Source organism: Chlorocebus sabaeus, chromosome 7 (genome assembly GCF_047675955.1).
Source record: "Chlorocebus sabaeus isolate Y175 chromosome 7, mChlSab1.0.hap1, whole genome shotgun sequence".
NCBI lineage: Eukaryota > Metazoa > Chordata > Mammalia > Primates > Cercopithecidae > Chlorocebus > Chlorocebus sabaeus.
This window is the reverse complement of record NC_132910.1, coordinates 15,171,719-15,191,017: the sequence shown is the minus strand read 5'-3', so window position 1 is coordinate 15,191,017 and position 19,299 is coordinate 15,171,719. Positions and strand designations below refer to the sequence as shown.

Below are 19,299 nucleotides of genomic sequence, written 5' to 3'. Positions count from 1 at the left end.
CACTAAGAGTGATGCCAATCAACCCATGAATGTAATGTTTCTCACATGTGGACTCTATAATTAGTGCTTACTAATAGAGGTTTCTTCAAGTTACTGAAATGAGTTTACAAACTTTAGGTAGCTCAGGGCCCTACCCTCATGTATATGTGAGATTTCATTTTTATAAATGCCACTGTTAAAGGGTCAGATGTTGCTTTTTATTCTCATTGCTAGGATGGTCAAAACCAACATTTTGAGCATCACAGAGCAGAGCAGGCCAGTCAGATTTAATCCAGTCAGATTAGGATCATACCATTAGAGAACAGTTCCGCAATCTTTTCTAATTCCTCTTTTGTTTCTGGATCATAATTAAAATAATATAGGAACAACCTTATTAATAAAGCTTGAATTATATTTGTCTGTATTGAGCTGGCCTTTCATCTTTCTGTCACGCAACCTTAAAAGATCTCTTATGATTTATTTATTTATTTATCTATCTATCTATTTATTTATTTATTTATTGTTTTGCGATGGAGTCTCTCTCTGTCCCCAGGGCTGGAGTGCAGTGACACGATCTTGCCTCGCTGCAACCTCGACCTCCCGGGTTCAAGCAATTATCTGGCCTCAGCCTCCCAGGTAGCTGGGATTACAGGCATGCACCATGCACCACCACACCATGTTAATTTTGTACTTTTAGTAGAGATGGGGTTTTGCTACATTGGTCAGATTGGTCTCAAACTCCTGACCTCAAGCGATCTGCCCACCTTGGCCTCCCAAAGTGCTGGGATTACATACGTGAGCCACCATGCCCGGCCTCTCTTAGGATTTGTAAACTATTATCTTTACGTTTTCCTGCATGACATTAAATTATACAGTCTTTGAAATTTTACTGTGTACTTTCTTTTCCAAGTTAGTGTTAAAACTTCCCCTTACAGAGCTGGGTGCGGTGGCCCATGCCTGTAATCCTAGCAATTTGGGAGGCTGAGGTGGGCAGATCACTTGAGATGAGGAGTTCCAGACCAGCCTAGCCAACATGGTGAAACCCCGCCTCTACTAAAAATATAAAAATTAGCTGGGCATGGTGGTGGGTGCCTGTAATCCCAGTTACTTAGGAGGCTGAGGCAGGAGAATTGCTTGAACCTGGAAGGCAGAGGTTGCAGTGAGCTGAGATTGAGCCACCACACACTCCAGCCTGGGTGACAGTGCAAGACTCTGTTTAAAACAAACAAACAAACAACAAAACTTCCCCTCCTAGAAAACTGACTTTTATCCTTTTGCTTTTTGTCCCATTTTTTCCTATATTCTCTTTCTCCTGAAATACATTATTTCTTTCCTTTCACCATAATCGTAGTGATCTTTTTTCTTTTTCTTATTTCTTTTACTAATATCTCAAAGGTGTTTTAATTGCTCACTGAAAACTTTGTTAAATTTAAACCAAAAGACATTTTGAAGATTAATGTTTAAGAAAATGTCTTCACATTTAAACTGCATAGCAACAGATATAAAAATATTTCTTAAAAACAGGAAAAATAAGCCCAATGCAGTGGCTCATGCCTGTAATCCCAGCACTTTGGGAGGCCGAGGCGGGTAGATCACGAGGTCAGGAGTTCGAGACCACCCTGGCCAACATAGTGAAACCCCGTCTCTACTAAAAAATACAAAAATTAGCTGGGTGTTGTGGCACGTGCCTGTAGTCCCAGCTACTTGGGATGCTGAGGCTGGAGAATCACTTCAACCTGGGAGGCGGAGGTTGCAGTGAGCCGAGACTGTGCCATTGCACTCCAGCCTGGGTGACAGAGTGAGACTCTGTCTCAAAAAAAAAAAAAGAAAAATATTGGTCAAAGTGACGCGTATTCTATCCTCTCTGGGATATTGGTTAACAATTATCAACTGTCGAAATCAGCACATTCCAATGTGAATTTATTCTGAGAAAAATCTAACATGCTTCTAGAAAAAGCAAGGGGGCAGAGTAATAAGGTTTTTGTTTGTGTCAATTACTGCGCTTCAAGTTGCAATTAATGAAACTCAATTCAACTGTCTCAATAAACAAAAAGCATTTATTAGCTTCACTGATGGTTGAACTCCAGAGGTGGGACAGGGAAGGTGCGATATTATCAGGCCTCCAGCTCCATTTCTTTGCAATTCTCTAGGCTCTATATCTGTGTGTCAGATTCTTCTCTCTTCTCTGCAAAATGACTGCAGAAGATCCAAGAGCATAAGAGAGGATTAGTGTTCTTGAAATATCCCCCAAAAAGTTCTAAAATTTGCTTTATTGTACCTTTTCAGGTCACATGCCCTTTACCAAACCAATCAATCATTGTGGAAGGTATAATGTGTAATGATTGGCTAAGCCTAGATCACATGTTCTCCTCTGGAGCCAGAAGTAATGTCAATTTCCCCAAAATTACAAGACTGAAATAAAACATGAACACAATAGAAACAACTAACTGATGTGAATTATAAATATATTGGAGAAATATTGGCCTATATAACCTCTTAATTCAAACACAGTCTTGAAAATGGAGAAGACTTCAAACCTGGAGAATACAATTGAGAAGACACCAGCCTAGTGACATTTACTATCACTAAAACTTAACGTAAGGAACCATTAAAGCGTAAGTCCATTAGGAGAAATCTTATTCTGTTTTGTTCACTACTTTTCCCTAGTACCTTGAAGTGTTAGACACATAGTAAGCACTCAATAAATATTGGTTGAGCTAAAGAACTATTTTCTAATGAAGAGTCTTTTATCTGAACATTAGCAAGCTTTGTTCTCAAAGGGAGGGAGGATCCATAAAACACTAAGGAAGCCCCTTCTGAAAATTAAAAAAAAAAAAATGGGCAAAAGGGGGAGCAGCATTCAGCACATAGCCCTATACAAGGAGGAATGGAAAGACATCAGGAAAATACTAGAAACCGTTTCTGTCCTTTAAACAATGAATACTAAAACATAGTATACTGTCAAGATTATGAGCCACAGTCTCAAAGACATGGGCTTGATACACATATACAGTCAACTAATCTTTGACAAGGATATGCAATGGAGAAATAATAATGTCATCAGTAAATGGCGTTGGAAAACCTGGATATCCTCATACAAAATAATAAAATTGGATGCTTATCTTATAATATACACAAAAATTAACTAGAAATGGCTTAAAGTCTTAAGCTAGGCCAGGCACGATGGCTCATGCCTCTAATCCCAGCACTTTGAGAGGCCGAGGTGGGAGGATCACTTGAGGTCAGGGGTTCGAGACCAGTCTGGCCAACATGGTGAAATCACATCTCTACTAAAAATACAAAAAACTAGTTGAGCGTGGTGGCACACACCTGTAATCCTAGCTACTCCAGAGGCTGAGGGAGAAAAATCACTTGAACCCAGGAGGCGGAGGTTATAGTGAGCCGAGATGGTGCAACTGTACTCCAGTGTGGGTGACAGAGGGAGACTGTCTCCACAAAACAAACAAACAAACACGGCAAAAAGACTTAAGCTAAAGTCTGAAACCTCAAAATTCCTAGAACAAAACATAGGGGAAATTTTCCTTGACATTGCTGTTGGCAATGAATTTTTTGGATGTGATACCTAAAGCACAGGCAATAGAAATAAAAATAATGAAGTAGTACACTGCATCAAATCGAAAAGCTTCTGCACAGCAAAGAAGACAAGCAACAAATGAAAAGAAAACCCACGGAATAGAAGACAATATTTAGAAATCACATATCAGATAAGGGGTTAGTCTCTCATATAGAAAAATAACTCATACAACTCAATAGCATAAGACAAAAAACTTGATATAAAGATAGGCAAAGGGCCAGAATAGACATTTTTTCAAAGAAGGTATACCAATGTCCAGCAGGTATATAAAATGTCCTCAGCATTACTAATCATCAGGTAAGTGCAAGTGAAAACCACAATGAGATATCACTTCACACCTGTTAGAATGATATTTTCATCCCTGAGAGGTCTCAGAAACCAAAAAACAATTTTAAAAAAATAAAATTTTTTAAAAAAGAATGCCTATTATCCAAGAGACAAAAGATGAGAGTCGGCAAGGGTATGGAGTAAAGGGAACCCTTATACACTGTTGGTGGAAGTGTGAATTGGTAGAGCCATTATGAAAAACAGTATGGCAGTTCCTCAAAAAATCAAAAATAGAACTCCTGTATGATCCAGCAATCCCACTTCTGTGTGTATAGTCAAACAAAATGAAATCAGTATCTCAAAGAGATATCTGCATTCTCATGTTTACTACAACACTATTCACATTAGCCAAGTTATGATATCAACTTAAGTATTGTATTCATCCACTGTTAATGGATAAAGAAAATTTGGTGTTTGTGTGTATATATATATACACACACACCCCAAATGTATGTATGTATATATACCATATATATGTGTGTGTGTGTGTGTGTGTATATAGATATATATTCAGCCATAAAAAGAAGAAAATTCTACCATTTGTGACAATGAGGACATTATGCTAAGTGAAATTAGCCAGACAAAGAAAGACAAATGCTATACAATCTCACTTATATGTGGAATCTAAAAAAACTGAACTCACAGAGGCAGAAAGTAGAATAGCGGTTTTCAGGAGCTGAGGCAGGGGTTTGGGGTGCAGAGTAAGGGGAAGAGATGGGAAGACGTTGGTCAAGGGTACAAACTTTCTGTTATTAGATTAAAGAGTACTGGGGTTTCAGCTGGGAGCAGTGGCTCATGCCTGTAATCCCAGCACTTTGGAGGCTGAGGCAGGTGGACCACCTGAGATCAAGAGTTCAAGACCAACCTGAGCAACATGGTGAAACCCCATCTCTACTAAAATACAAAAAATTAGCTGGGTGTGGTGGTGCACACCTGTAGTCCCAGCTACTTGGGAAGCTGAGGTATGAGAATCATTTAAACCCAGGAGGTGGAGGTTGTAGTGAGCTGAGATCCTACCACTGGACTCCAGCTTGGACTACAGAGTGAGACTCCATCTCAGAAAACAAAACAAAACAAAACAAAAAAAGAGTACTGGGGTCTCTATAGCATGGTGACAATGGTTAATACTGCATTGTATACTTGAAATTTGCTATCAGAGTAGATCTTAAGTATTCTTACCACACATGGTAACTACGTCAGATAATGGATGTGTTAATTAGCTTGATTGTGGTAATCATTTCACAATGTGTATATATATATTAAATCATCACATATATACCTTAAATATATACAATTTTTATTTGTCAATCAATTTAAATATTTATAAATTTTATTTGATAAATACCTCAAAAAGCTGGGGAAAAAAAGGCTTAGGTTTGAATCCAGGTTCCACTGCCTATAAATTAAGACCTTGGGCAAATTACTCCTTTATTTTTTTCTTTTCTTTTTTCAGAGTCAGGGTCTCACTATGTTATCCAGGCTGGCCTTGAACTCCTGAGCTCAAGGGATCCTCCTGCCTTAGCCTCCCAAGTAGCTAGGACTACAGGCACACACCACTGTGCCTGGCTTCAAATTACTTGTTTGAATCTTTGTTTTCTAATCTATAAGATGGGCATGATACTCTTCTCACTCTTTATTGTCATAGTTCAATGTAATAACATTAAAAAATGCTTAGTAGAGTGTCTGGCATGACAGACACTTGATGAATGATACTTTTTATTACCATTATTCTCATCATCTAAGAAACTTCAATTTGATATAGTCAAATACTCTATTCTACTCATCTACCTCTCTAAGTGAGGGCTACTCTGTAACATACTGCTATGGAAATATTAGGAATCTGCCCTAGGCATGTATAAATAAGTACTTTATACCCAAATGAGTATAAATTAAACCTTTGGTATAATATCTATGGGGAGATAAAACTTTAATTGCCATATAGGAAATCATTGGGGAATTTGGGATGATTTCATGTGTTTGTTTTGGGTTTGCTGTTGCTGTTGTTGTTGCAGTTTTTAGAGATGAGGTCTCACTCTTGTGCCCAAGATGGTCTCGAACTCCTGGTCTTAAGTGAGCCTCCTGCCTAGCCCTCCCAAAGTGCTAGGATTATAGGTGTGAGCCATGGCACCCAGCCTAAGTTTTTACCATTAGGAAACAAATGTTTTGTGGAGAAGCTATAGTTTTGAATAGCAATTTAAAGAAGAAAAACAGATGATTGAGAAAAGGTAGAAGTGGAGAAAGGCGTCAATGGGAAGCCCCACATATGGTAAGATAACTATGTGTGCCATGGATCACAAACAAGCTAGCCTGGTTGAAGCAAAAAGGTTAATGCAGAACGTAATGGGATGAGGGCATTAGATAGGTAAGGAAGTGACAGATGGAAAATCAAGAGTGGTAGCTAATGATGATTGGTGATACTGTATATGATTTTGTGCACTGATACACCATTTTTCCTTTCTTTTTCCATCTACGTGGATCTCAAAGACGAGCAATCTTCTCTCTGGAGGTGCATAAGACAGAACATTTTGCAAGCCCTTTAAGTCCTTCAGAAAACACAAACATCCTGTGATCTGTCACTCAGGATTCTGACTCAGACTGGGAATCTGAGCAATGCTCATGGTAATAGGCCAGGACCAGGCCCTAAACATCTGGCTGCTCCACTCCATGGATCTTTGGCATGTTAAATGTCAACAGACCTTGGGGATATAAAGTTGACTCAGTCAGAAAACATCTACGGTCTACATGGAAAAGAAAGTCTTTTGGAAAGAAAAGAAGGCAGGGTTTCTGAACCCTCCATCAGGATTTCCCTACTCCACTCTGTTTCTATTAGATAGGAGGGATGAGGAAAGAGTACTCAGGCACCTTTTCAAGTCATCTGGTGGTCAGGGCTATTTGTAACTCTAATCTCATATTCATACCAATCCTTTCTAAATCCAATCCTATATTTAAAACATGCTGTATTACAACCTTAATTTGGTTTCCCATGTGTATTCCAGTTCTACTGTCAAGTGGTAAGTACTGGATTATCCCTAGATAGATTCACCAAAGATTATACAAGTCCTGAGAGGAGGGAAGTGAGACTGTAGAAGAGACTCAGCATCCAACAAATATATCACATAGTATGTTCAAACGACTCTAAGTACTACACCAAAACAATGACTTTCCTGACCACCATCCTAACCATAACCCCAACCCTGGGCAATTTCATCTTATCATATTGCTTCAAATATTATACATGCTTTAAATAATATAGGCTGATGCCATTTGTACCTCCACTCTCAATGTTTTTTTATTTTTTCTTTTTTTTTGGTTTTTTTTTTTTTTTTTTTTTTTGAGACTGAGTCTTGCGCTATTGCCCAGGCTGGAGTGATCTTGGCTCACTGCAACCTCTGCCTCCTGGGTTTAAGCAATTCTCCTGCCTCAGCCAACCAAGCAGCTGGGATTACAGGGATGTGCCACCATACCCAGCTAATTTTGTATTTTTAGTAGAGACGGGTTTCACTATGTTAGTCAGGCTGGTCTCGAACCCCTGACCTCAGGTGATCCACCCACCTCGGCCTCCCAAAGTGCTGGGATTACAGGCATGAGCCACCATGCCCAGTTCCAATCTCAATTTCTGTTAAATTCAGATCCATATTTCCAACTGCTACTCTACATCAAAAATTTCCTCTTGGCTATTTTTACAGCACTTAAAACTCAAAATGTTTATAACCAAATACTTTATCTTCTTCTGTTCCACTCACTCTATCTACAGTCTCATCTGAAACAACAAAAAACTGCTTATCTTTCATCGGTAACCACTATATTTCTTAACACAATCATCTTCAATACAGACACCTGACCTAGAAACCCAAATCCCCACTGACCCATTTGCCTTTCTGTACCCCTGTCCTGTCTAATTAGTAACCAAGGCTCATTGGTGCTATCTTCCAAATTACTCTTGAATTTATTCTCTCCTCTCCATTCCCACCACCACTGATTAATGTGACATTTATCATTTCAAGTCTGGAGTTTGGTACTGCACACTAACTGTCTCTGGTTTCTCTCTCTTCCAATCCCATCCTTTACAATGATTACAATATAATCATTTCAATTTTCTGCTTAGCATCCTTCAAAGACCCTTTATCTTACTACAGAGGTCTTCATACTTCTTCACCTGCCACTCACACCCTTTGCTTTCTGCTACTAAGCAGCCCTTCCTGCTTCTGTCTCCTACATGCAGCTATTCCACCTAAACCTACTTAATGCATATCCATCCTCTGGGACTGTGCTCACTCATGAAACTTTGGCCTAGAAGTCTCTTCTCCTGCTGTTGTTGTTTTTACTCTGAGCATCTCCTAGAAATAGTTCAAGATTCAGTCTCAGAGTCCATGATGCCAGCAGGAAGAAAGAACAGATGTCTCCTCCATGGTTCCACAGATTGTTGCATGCCACTATCACTTATTTGAATTCACTGATGGCTGTGCTTAGGTGTGCCACTGTGCCCGGCCCAGGGTCTAGTCATCTTTGTAGCCCTAGCACCTAACATATGTAGGCACTCAGTAAATAATGGTGAATTAAAATAAACTGAATTTTAATAGCAACTGTCTCCTATTTCCAGAAGTTCCTCTAACAATATGATGTAGGCCTTATATTTAAAAGTAGCCATTATTCTCATAAGTTTTATATTTTGTTGACAGCTAAATACACTAAGAGTCCTGTCTGGGTAAGGGTCATTCTGTGGCCACTTTAAACGGTATTGTGATTATATTAGGTCCATATTGTTTGGAATCTAACTAACTTGTCTGATCTCAGAAAAAGGAAAAAAAGAAGAAGAAGAAGAAGAAGAAGAAGAAGAAGAAGAAGAAGAAGAAGAAGAAGAAGAAGAAGAAGAAGAAGAAGAAAGCACAGGTAAAAACCCCTCTCACGAACAGCAACGAAGTAGTTAACTTTGGCTACCAGTGCACCTTCTACATTCATAATTATTGTCACTGATGCTTTAGAGCACCCAGAATAGGGAAATAGTGTACAACTGAGAACTATTAAATTCTAACAGGCTAAGCACAGTGGCTCACACCTGTAATGCCAGTACTGTGGGAGGCCAAGGCAGGCAGATCACTTGAGGCCAGGAGTTTGAAACCAACCTGGCCAATATGGTGAAACCCCATCTCTACTGAAAATATAAAAAATTAGCCAGGCGTGGTGTTATATACCTGCAATCTCAGCTACTCTGGAGGCTGACACATGAGAATCACTTGAACCCAGGAGGTGAAAGTTGCAGTGAGCCAAGATTGTGCCACTAAACTCCAGCCTGGGAGACAGAGTCTTGCTCTGTCTCAAAAAAAAAAAAAAAAAAAAAAAAAAAAAAAAAATCAAACAGGTAGCATAGAGACAAAATCTGTGAAAAACTGAACACTGAATTGTTATTTTATAAAGTGTTCCACTCCTTATCTCAAAATGTTTAAGTGCTATATTTTCCCCACTCACATAAAAAAGTAACCATTTATGTCATTCAAATGATAATAAGGAAATAACTCTTTTATTTTATTAAATATGAATGTCCTTAAGGAACAAGTATTATCTTTAAAAACCTGTTCAGAATTGGTAATTTTTTATTTCCATCCATCTTCTGAATTATATTACCTTTTTACCACTTTTGTAGATTGCTATGATAAATTATTGCCTTACCAACAGCTATTGATTTTAATTATTGAGATACCAATGATCTTGTAGAGGGATGCCAATTATTATGAAATATCTGTGGAAGACAATGGTGCTGTGTATGCATAGAGAATTAGGGACACTGTCTTGCTCAATCAATTTTCAGTCAATGAGGTCATCAGCTAAATCTGATGGACTGACAGAGAATCCAAACAGAGTAATACAATACTAAGAGAGTAGTTGGTTTGCCCAGAGAAGTCAGATGAGGAAGGGCATTGAGCCAAATCCAGAGATTCAGGGCAGACTCCAAATGAGCTCTAGCTATCAACAAGACAATATCTCTTGTTTTCAACCCCGTGTAAATTATAAAAACAAGAGGATGTGGCCATTATGGTGTGTTTCCCAAAAACCACTCATGTAGCTGTGATGTGAGCAGCTACAGAATTCCACAGGTCAACAGTGGAGGGAGAACCTTAGCCCTAATCTCAGGGCTACTGGATTTAGAAGCATCCACAGCAAATACAGTAACTTATTAGTTTTCCTCATTTAGCCAGGAGGTCTGGAAAGGGAACTTGTCTCCCACCAAAAAAAAAAAAAAAAAAAAAAAAAAAAAGATACTTTGATTGCAAGTCTAAATCCAGGATCTGATTTTGGCAAGTCCTTTAATCTCTCAATATCTTATTGTGGAAATAATGGTTAAAAGAAAACCACAAAAAGTCCTATCTAGCTTAAGTAATTGTGCTGACCCAATGACATAACTGGTTTGAGTCTTTATAAACTGTAGTCCTATGTACAGGTAAAATAGAATGGTGGGGAAGCATCCACCTAGAACACAGATATTCTTCTTTCAATCCTTCATCAATTATTGAGCATCTCCTATGCCAGGTTCTGCTTTAGATGCTTAGGAAACCATGAAAACAAGATAGCTTAGATCTCATTCATTTTGGAGCTTCCACTAGGCATTTGATTCATGTGCAACCAGCTTGTAAAATGTTGGTCATACACAAGTTTGGGCTCTACCCTCAAGCGGAGGGGCATGGAGAAGATTATGAGACAGATGATGATAGTAATAAGATGATGCATTGAAATCAGTGCAAATCCATTTCATCTCCATCCCAACCTCACCTTTCCACTGCATCATTGAGTTTGGTGTTCGGTTTAGGAGGTCCTGGATGTGAATTCACCCTCTCTTTGAAATAATAATGGCCCTCTTCTCATAGGGTGGTTGTTCTCAATGACCCCAGCAGACATAAATATCCTGCAGGAGCTTCCATTCTAACAGGGAGATTGAGACAATAAACATAAACACAGGATATAATGTAGCATATAATTGGAAAGTGATGACTGTTATGGGAGAAAAAAATAGAGCATGGAAAAGGGATTGGGAGTGCAGAGGGCACAATAGTGGATTTGATATTTTAAAAAGAGTGATAAAGCGACTACTAAAAAGATCTAGATTCTCATTTCAGGTCACCATTCAGAAAAGCTAAGTTTGCTGTATAGTAAGGCTCAGGAGATCTGATCCTGACTGTAGAAACCTCTGATTACAGAATCTTGGATTGTATCTCCCACTTCATCCTTCTAGACCATCCTATAAGATCTATAAGATTCCATCTGGGAAATCCCTAGGAGTTCTTGGGAAGAAGAAAGATTGTTGGTTGGAATAAAAACAGGATTGAATGAGTTCTAGAAAGCCGGGTTCTCAAACTTGTGGACAACAATCTGCAGAAGAAGACAACTTCAAAAAACCAACTAGAAGCAACATGCAGAGATGAGAGGGGCTTCCTCAGGAAAGAAGGCAGCTGGTCCACAGCAGAAAAATCTTGAACCACCTCTCCCAGGAATATGGACGGTCACTCTGCAGAGAACTTCCTCACTTCAGGATCCATGAGGAAGACCAGAAAGAACAAACAGAGGACTCCTGGAAACAGATATGGGGGCAGTACCAGCAAAGCACCTTAGAACCCAAGGAAGGAAAGAGCCTGGGCAGACCTCACTGTTGAAAGAGAGGATACATTTAAGAACAGAATGGAAGTTAAAGTGAAGATGCCTGAAGAATCGAAACCATGGCTCGTTAGGAACTGGGACTTGGTTACCAAGCAGAAGCAGCTGTTTTAACTTCCCGCTAAGCAAAATGTAGATGCAATTCTAAAGGAGTATGCAAATTGCAAAAAATCACAGGGAAACATTGATAATAAGGCATAGGCAGTTAATGAAGTTGAGGCAAGAATAAAAGAATATTTCGACGTGATGTTACACACTTAGGTGCTCTACAAATTTGAGAGGCCCCAGTATGCGGAAATCCTCTTGGCTCACCCCGATGTTCCTGTGTCTCAGGTTTAAGGAGCACATACCTACTGAGGTTATTTGTAACAGTTGGAGAAATGTTGGCCTATACATCCCTTGACGAGAAGAGCCTTGCGTCATTGTTGGGCTATTTGCATGATTTCCTAAAATATCTGGCAAAGAATTCTGCATCCATGTTTACTGGCGGTGATGACAAAGTAGCTTCTGCTAAGTACTATCACAAAGCCCTGTGCTAGTCTATAGACAACTCACTGTTATTTGCCTGAGATCTGGAAACAATTTTTGATCTTAGTCTTTTTCATGTAAAATTGATGTTCTTTAACATTGTTAATGTATAACGGGGCTTAAGTTTCAGTTTGTTTTCTGTTCTGTTTTAAACAGAAAATAAAAGGAGTGTAAGTTCCTTTTCTCATTTCAAAGCTGCTACCAGATATGCAGTAATTAGAACAAAGAAGAAACATTCAGCAGAACACTTTATTGCCTAGTTGACAACACTGCTTGAATGCTGGTGGTTCTACCCCTTTGACACTACACAATTTTCTAATATGTGTTAATGCTACATGACAAAATGCCCTGACTCCTAGTGCCAAAGGTTCAATTTAATGTATATACCCAAAAACCCATGCATTTGTTCTTTTTTTTTTTTTTTTAATGGTGCTTGAAGTAAAATAGCTCATCCTCTGCAAATCCAACTATGTTGTTCTTTAGTATCAACAATATGTGATTGGCTTGAGCCTAGGAGTTCAAGGCTGCAATGAGCTATGATCCCACCACTGCACTCCATATATATTCTATCTTTGCTCAAATTGTTGAAGGATGGTGGTTTGTTTCATGGTTTTTGTATTTGACTCTAATGCACGTTGTAACACAATAGAGGCAATGCATTATTGTGTAAACCACAGTTTTCTGGAAAAGTTGATATTACATTTCCTATTACGAATTCCTTTCATCTGAGATTTTGGTGCACCCATCACCCGAGCAGTGTGCACTGTACCCAATGTGTGGTCTTTGATCCCTGTCAGCATAGCTGTGTGAGTGAAGCATGTAGGTGTTTGGGAGCATGGGTGTGTGTGAATATATGAGTGTGTGAATACAAATTACAAATATAATAGGAATTACATTTCAGATCTTAAAATTTATTTCTAAATTTCAAAGCAAAAAAAGAAAGAAAAAAGAAAAAAGAAACAATAAGAAAGTGCCTTTGGAGGAAAGACCTAAAGGTGACGAAGTAAGACATGTGTGGGCTTGTAGGGGAAAAGTTCTCAACAGAGGGGAAGGCCAGAAAGGGCCAGACCAGCAAGGAAAACAGAGGGACCAAGTAGGCCAGTGGTTGGAGTGGTCAGAGATAGCCATGGTGGGATCATGGAGAGCCTTTTGTTCTTGATTTGACCTGATCAGATTTCTATTTCACAAGGATCCTTCTGGCTGCTCTGTTGAGAACAGATTGTAAAGGCAAGTACAGGAAGAATGAACCCAGTCATCACTATGCAGTGGTGATGGCTTGGACCCCTGTGATAGCGGTTGGAATGTGGAGAAGTGGTCAGTTTCCAGTTGCATCTGAAGATAAAGCCATCAGGACTTTGTGATGGGTTAAATGTACAGGATTAGAGAAAGAGCAAGAGAGGAGTCACAGAAGATTAAAAGGATTTGGGCAGGAGTCATCAGAAGATGGAGGTGCCAGCAGCAGAGACCTGCGGATAATGCAGAAACCTGGAACTCCTGTACCTTCTCTTCTAGTTTCCAGGGAATCTTCCTACACGTGTATAAAACTGGAGGTAGAGGAACAAAGCTGATATGGTCCTATTTGGTGACTGTAGGAGAGACTGACCACTAAGACAATTTCATCCCTCGAGACCTCAGTTTCCCTAGTTATAACATGAGATAGGTCAGTTACATAAGGACAGAATTCCTTTCTCGCTGTTAAATTCAAGAACCTAGATCGGCAATCAATTCTCCAATCTTTCAAGCCTTCTTTTTGATACTTTTTTTTTACTTGGGAAAACATCTCAATAATGAAATCCAATCTTTAAAAATGTTCCTTTTGGTTTTAAACAAAATTATATTGTGATCGGCTTGAGCCTAGGAGTTCAAGGCTGCAGTGAGCTATGATCCCACCACTACACTCCATATATATATACATATATATGCACTATATATATATGTACTATACATAGTGATCAACATATTTGATCAAAATATCAAAAAATGTTTTTAATAAGTCAGCTTCTCTAAAATAAAAATAAGCATATGTTGCAATTGTTTACACAATACTTTGTTCCAGGTAGGTACATGACTAATCGGGAAACATATCTCCTATGTCATATTTAATCAGAAATTTTGCTCACAAGGTTAAATTACAGCATTCATTTTGTGCCACTGTGAAAATACTCCCTTCCATTTTAACAGGACTAAAAAGGCTTCCAAAGCTGCCTAAAAGAATATTCAGCTCCTAAAAGTTCTTGCTGCATTTTTATTTCCCTTGGTAACAGCACTTTTGATAACACTGGTAGAAGAAAAGAAGTCACAGTAAAGGAGGAAGATGGAGTATCTGATACTATAATACTAGCCAGATGCTAGAGGAGAATGTAATACAGGCTGAGTATTCAACATTTGCAACTTTTTGAGCACCAACATGATATCACAAGTGGAAAATTCCACATACAAGTACTTAAAACATACTGCTTCATGCAAAAAATTATTTAAAATATTGTATAAAACATCTTTAGGCTATGTACACTGAATAAGCTGTATATGAAATATAAACGAATGTTGTGTTTAGACTTGGGTCCCCTTCCAAGATATCTCATTATATACATGCAAATATTCCAAAACCAGAAAAAATCCAAAATCTTCAGACACATCTGGTCCCCAGCATTTCTGATAAATGATACTCAATCTGTATAAATTATACACAATTTAATTAATTTATTATATACATTTTTTTTTTTTTAGATGAAGTTTCGCTCTGTGGCCCAGGCTGAAGTGCAGTGGTGCAATCTCGGCTCACTGCAACCTCCACCTCTCAGGTTCAAGAAGTCTCCTGTCTCAGCCTCCCAAGTAGCTGGGGCTACAGGTGTGTACCACCATGCTGGCTAATTTTTGTATTTTTAGCCTAATTTAATTTTGGCCTAATTTAATTTAAATCCAGAAATAATCCCTTAAACTTTGTAGCTCACAAACACATCCTCCTTCTTTCCTCACAACATTCCATCAGACTCAGGGAACGTCATCACACATCAACATCATCATAGTTTGTATACTGAGTGCTAAGTATATGCAAGGAATTGTTCCAAGAGATGTCATGACTTAACTCATTTAATGCTCACAACCATCCTGTGAGAAGCGGGTCATTATTATTTCCATGGTCAGAGAGAAGGTGGATTCACATCCAGGACCTCCTAAACCCAATCCCAAGCTCAGTGGCGCAGTGAAAGAGTGAGGTTGGGTTGGAGATGAAATGGATTGCACTGATTTCAATGCATCATCTTATTACCGTCATTGTCTCATAATCTCCATGCTCCTCTGCTTGAGGAGAGAGGCACCAAAACTTGTGTATGACTGGCATTTTGCAAGCTGGTTACACATTCACAAAAGGCCCTGTGGAAGTTCCAAAACGAATGAGATCTAAGCTATCTTGTTCTCATGGTTTCCCAAGCCCAAGTAGAGCCTGGCATACCATAGGCACACTATGGATGCTCCCTGAGTTCATGAACATAAAGATGATCCACAGGTGGGTAAGCAATACTGGGGGCAGGTGAAAGGGAGGACATCGAGGCAATACTACCAGAGCCCCTCCTACTTAGCGTGTCCAGGCTTCTATATGGGGAGACAGCGCACTCCCCAGACACTCCCGCCCACTCCTTTCTGGCTCGCTGAGTGACGCCAGTTTCAAGCCCCAGCCCACGCCAGGCTCCAATACCGGCAGAGCGGGTCTGCGGCCCACTGCGCACCTCACCGAGAGGAAGGCGTTCCTAGCCGGGAGGCGGGGCTCGAGAGGCCGGGCACACGCAGACACACTCATGCTCTCACTACGCACGTTCTCACACTCTCATTCACACCCCACTCACCCTGTGCACACCCCCAGTTTCTCGTATTCCTCACAGTCACACATTCACACACTCATATATTCACACACACCCATGCTCCCAAACACACGCTTCACTCACACAGCTACGCGCACAGGGATCAAAGACCACACATTGGGTACAGTGCACACTAGTCGGGTGATGGGTGCACCAAAATCTCAGAAATCACTACTAAAAAACCTGTCCATGTAACCTAACACCACCTGTTCCCCCAAAAAACTATTGAAATAATTTTTAAAAAGAAAAGAAAATCTCATTCCCTGCCCTCATTCTAATTCATTTTTCACCTCTTCACACGCCATCACGCCCACGTACCTTAATCTCATTATCGACAGCACACTCATGCTCGCGCTCATACACACTCGCCCCCACCTCTCCTTCGCTCTTTACACGCGCTTGCGCTCAGACACACTCGAGGACACCCTACCCAGTTACACTCAGGCATGCGCACAGACTCACACGCGAACTCGGCCGCCTCACTCGCGCATGCGCATCCGTTGCGGAGAGTACGCTGTACCGGGTGTGGGCGCGGGTGTTTGGTGTTTGGTGGCCTTTGCAGATGGGCTTGTTTTGAGGCTGTGGGGTCAGTGCGATAGCTTAGATTTCCTTGGTTACCCAGTGAGAAATAAGTTAGCCAGGAAGAGAGAGTGGCGGAGACCCAGGGAGACCGAGACTGGAGGAAAGGAGTAGGTTGCGGTTCTAGAGCCGTGGGAGCAAGAGCGCCGGGTAGAGCTGTCGCTCAGAGAGCGCCTTGCGCAGCCCCAGAACCTGTTTGTTTACCCTCTTCCTCGGAGCGGCTTCTCCAGCCTCTCATTTCTTCTGCCTCCCTTGGCCTCGCCCAGGTGTGGGACCGGGGCAAGTGAGGACGGACTTACTACCGTCCCTAGCCGCGCAGCACCGGATTCCCGCGCCCTGTCCCTATGCCCCGGGGACACAGCTCAGGAGGCTGAAAAAGGGACTCAGCGTTAGAAACTATGGTTGGTATTCTCCCTCTGCTACTTGCTATGTGAACTTGGCCAGGTTACCGTGTTTCAGAGCCTCCTTTTCCTATCTGAAATAAGGAATCATTCATTCAACAAATATTAATTGCCATCCTAATATGTGTTACCTCTGGGCTGGACGTTTGGCATACACTGGTGAATACATAAAACAGACCCAGTTTCTGCCCAGGAGCAGTTTGCAGTCAACAAGCACATAGATTGATTATGGTGAGGGCTTTTGAATTAAATAATAAAATACTGATTTCATCCACTCCGAATGTTTTTCAGCGGTTACTGTGTTCTGGACACAGTTGAATAAAAACAATCATGTTCCCTGTCCTTATTCTAATTTCAGTCCGTGCCCTTTCTGTCATATGGGCGACATTGGACTGGCCATCAGAACTTTTAATATATAGGAAAACCACACTAACAAATGGACAGCCAACAAATAAGGAAGTAATAAAAGCACCTACCTCACAGGGTTGCTGTGAGAAAGAAAGGAGGCATTAAAGTCTTAACCTACTGCCAGGCATAGAGTAGGTGTTCAATAAATGCTAGGTGTTATTAGGTGGTTAGTATTGCTTAGTGCCTAAGACGCTCTGCCATCACTAGCTGTGTGACCTTGGTTTAGTCTTTGAACTTCAATAGGTCAAATAGGGTTCTCCGCAAACATAATTCGGAGAAAATAATGGCATTTTATCTGGGAGGGCTGTTGTGCGGATTAAATGAGGTCAAGCAGGCAAGGCTCTTGGTTCAGGAACTGCCACATAGTGAGAGCTCGGGAAAAAATGTAGCTACGAGTATTGTCATATACTCGAATGGCGACTGTTTTCCTCCTATGCAAAGCAGGTCGGTGTGCAGCAAAGCTGGGAGGTTTCTACGATCATAGGAACGTTTCGAAGTGTAGAGCGCAGTCCCAAGTGGGGCGGCCAGGAAGCCAGAGCCTTTGATGCAGGCAAGGAGTAGCGAGGTTCCCCTAGCAGGCGAGGTTAATGTAGCTGCTGAACGCAGGTATGTCCAGAAACCAAAGGCTAGAAAAACCCCACACTGGGTGCCTTCAGGGTGTGAGCGCCAGGCTGTGGAGGAGCCTTAGAGAGCAACATTCGGCCCGGAAAAGGCGCGGGGGGACGGACAGATGATTGTGCAGCGGTTTCTTGGCTCCTGGTTGCCAAGCCCAGGGACTCTGATACCTAATTTACAAGCTTCAAGAGCCCATGGAGCTGCAGGTCCCTGATAATAAAACCAGGAAGAGAAGCCACGAGCCTTACCAGGCACCAGGCCCGGTGTTAGGCAGTCCTTAATTCCTCACAAAAAACTCGAAGACGGCGGCATTTTCTCTATTTTACAGATGCAGAAACTGAAATTCTTTCTCCACTTTCCTTGGTCTCCTTTCAGTTTTTGCAATTAACCAAGAAAAACTCTCCGAGGCTCCCTTGAGCACCCTTAGGTGGCCCGGAACGCATTCCCCATCCCTCTTTCCCAGGCCAACACCCGTACATCTTGTAGGTCTCCGTTTAAATGTCACTTCAAGCTTCGGTTTTATCATCACCCAGAGCCCCTTGAGCTTTTCTTTCCTATTCACACGACCTTTTTAACTCACCAGCTCCGAGTTAATTTGTTGACTTGCTTAACCTGGAAACTCCCCGGGTGCGGGTCTTGTGCTACTGAATTCCCTGGCGCGCAGCCTGGGGTATATAGTAGGCGCTCAATATACACTTTCCAACTATCAGATGACCAGGTAAGGCTCAAAGAAGTTAAATTGCTCTCTTCAGATTCCATGATAGGAGGGCGTAGGGGGCAGGATTTATCGTTTATTTCTCAACTACATCAGAACCGCATGCAGATTTCTGGTTGTCTCCTGTCTCTCCCTTCACCTCCACCCGGCCGTGTTCCAGCCTCACATCATTAAATCGAAATCTCTTAGGTAATCAGTATTTTTATAAAGCCCTCCAAGTGATTTTTGTAGATAACCAAGATCAAAAACCAGAAGGGCTGAACTCCTAAAAATTATAAAGGATGGCTCTTATTTTAGTGACTTTCTTTGTTGTTAAGTCTTTGTTCCCATAACTAAGCAGCTATTTTGGCTCCAAGCTTTTAGAAAACTTAGACCAAGGGAAATGGGGAATTGGTATGCATGTGAATAATTCAACCCTTCTCTTACACACTCCCTGCCTCCCCCGCCCGCCCTCCAATACAAAAACCACATCTCTGAATAGGGTAGTAAAAAATAGTAAGTGCCCGGAGAACTGGAGAGGGAGGGAGGGAGGTGAAGCATTTGCTTCAATTATCCGGATAATTGTTCCCCACCTCAGGTCATTGTTACTAAAATGAAACAATATTCTATTGGATACTGTCTTGGCCTTTTCAGGCCTGCTCCCTGCAGTGC

General features: G+C 40.9%; 1 long non-coding RNA gene and 1 pseudogene across 1 annotated transcript; one reads left to right on the top strand and one right to left on the bottom strand.

The window, feature by feature from the left end:
- Nucleotides 1-2,018: 2,018 nt before the first annotated feature.
- LOC140711989 (uncharacterized) lies at nucleotides 2,019-16,325 on the bottom strand. Its single transcript, XR_012093345.1, has 2 exons — nucleotides 16,249-16,325; nucleotides 2,019-2,175 (listed from the first exon to the last, which is right to left on the bottom strand). It is a non-coding gene; the product is annotated as an uncharacterized lncRNA (long non-coding RNA).
- Nucleotides 11,221-12,084, top strand: LOC119621072 (mortality factor 4-like protein 2; annotated as a pseudogene).
- Nucleotides 16,326-19,299: the final 2,974 nt, after the last annotated feature.